We start from the raw sequence: 2,407 nt of genomic DNA on the forward strand, positions 1-2,407 counted from the left end.
GAAGTTACGTCAGTTTACAGCCTCGCCTTATGCGATATATACAGCATAACTTATACCAAGTTGTTGAAACAAAAAATGCGAATATTTAAATGGATGTTCCGCGTCATGCGAACATCTGCTTATGTCATATGCGACCAGCGAAGCTAGGCTATCCGCTATGAAGTCACGCAAGGTTTCGTGGCCTCATTCGCAGACAGCGTAGCCCCTGACCAGACTGCGCTGATACGCAGGCAGGTTTGTAGGTACGCTGACCGCATATGACATGAGACCCATGTTCGCTTGTTGTATCAGACAGCTTCGTTTTCTTACATTTGCCGACTATTGCATCAACGTATTTTTCTGGCGAGTATCGCACCACACAAAATTATTATAATAAACTGCTTCTTAAAAGGGACCTTTTCACAGATATTGGCACTTTTCACAGATTTTGGCAGATCATAATAGCTCCAGTAAAAAACAAGAATAAAATTAAAAAAAAGGTAACCTTCAACTGGGCTTGAACCACTGACCCCTGGCGTAAAATTCTAACACTAAGACCACTCGGCCATCCGTTATCATATTATGATGCATTTTATATTTTGTATAAGCAATCCTCGAATTCGTTATGACACAAAATATAACGACAACAACAGAACTCTCCAAATTATTCAATCGTTTCGCGTTGCAACGTTTTATAATTTTCAGGTTTTTAAATCGTCAAAGGATGCATATAATGGATATTTTAGAGCATGGTTAATGTTCAGCATTACTTTCCTCGCACATATCATAACTACAACGAAAATTTGCGAATCTGAAACACTTTTTTATATAATTTTTGTCAATTTACCAAATCGTGAATTGCCATGACCCCTTAAATCTGTGCTGGGTTTCTAGAGTTTGAAGAAAACTCCCGTTATTCAAGAAGCATTGGAAGAACAAATGTCGGTACATGTGGTCAAAACGTTCGTTTATATACAACCGTTAAATATGTTAAGTCTTTTTCATATTTTCCAGTTGGCAACATAATATGGAAATACACATGTAGAGCTATACTACTTCCGATTTTATTTCTTACACCATGTCAGTTTCTTTTCATATTCTCAGCATCATTAGCACAATATAACTCAACAAAACGATGGTGACGGCACGAATTATGTCGAATAATCAGCACAGTATTGTCGTAGTATCATATATATCGGCATATCGCATACGTTGTGCCATGGCTGAACGTTTTTGTTTATATTATAAAAATATCGGGGGAGTGTGGGGGGGGGGGGGGGGGGGGGGTCGTGAATAAGTTTTTTTCCAGTTTCATGGTTTAATTTGGTTGAAAAGGACGACGGACTGTCTGTCCAAAACATGCGGGCCGAGAGTGACATGCGTTAAATCGCACCACTACTGCTACAAATACTGCTATACCGAAATTCGCTTTACGATTTAGTATTAATGTAAAAATGCTTTTCCAAGTACATGAGATAAGTGTCCGTTTCCTCGATTGCATCTATCGTCCGCTTGTTGATTTTAAATGAGCGCATTTCCATAGAGTGTTTTATTATTAATGTATACAGTTTTCATATTTTTTTTATAGATATGGTAAAATAATTATCAACTTAGTTAACGATATATAAAAATGTAAAAAGGTTAATTAACAACAATTTTAAAACCAGATACACGGGTTGTTGGTGACGCCGCATTAATTAATAAAAGCTGAAAGGATAATGTCAGAATTCGAGCAAATACACTTCACCGTTTGTTATTTGTGTGCATTGTTTGTGGGTGGTTTTACATAGAAATGTGTCTGAGTTCAATCTCATACATTTGTTCAATTTACGCTTCCATCGGTTATTCATATTTAAAGTAGCTTTTAATACGAGCATCTTATTGTAACTTACATCTGTTTTTGAAATCGCATGCTAAATGGTTTGTGTTTTAGATGAACGGATATTAATGAAGACAATAGGCTTTAGCAAGATTTTTTAGTTTTCGTGGAAAATCCCAGATCCATCTATTGTCTTCGCAAAAAGTAACACATTACATCAAACTCGATGAGAAATGTGCTTCAAAAAACAAAAAGGATTTCGCCGTGCTATTTGCTTTCTGAATATTTTAATAATCGTGTAGCATGATCGATTCAATAACGTGTTTATTTGCACTAAGTACTACATCATTATAGCTGTACATGTTTTGCGTGTGTATGGGAATGTTTTTCGAAAGTTGACAATATATTTAACAATTGTATGTATACTATGAATACATTATTTAATAAATTATACTCATCCGATACTCATCAACTCGTACGTGTATATAATAGAGTATGAGAATGATCCGTGTGCGAAAGTCGCTCGTTGCACGATTCGTAACGGATGAACGTCGAGTTCTCAGGCTGTTCGGCCACTTGTGAAAAGCGGAAAAACTATTTCGGCTCTTC

Source organism: Dreissena polymorpha, chromosome 2 (genome assembly GCF_020536995.1).
Source record: "Dreissena polymorpha isolate Duluth1 chromosome 2, UMN_Dpol_1.0, whole genome shotgun sequence".
Taxonomy (NCBI): domain Eukaryota; kingdom Metazoa; phylum Mollusca; class Bivalvia; order Myida; family Dreissenidae; genus Dreissena; species Dreissena polymorpha.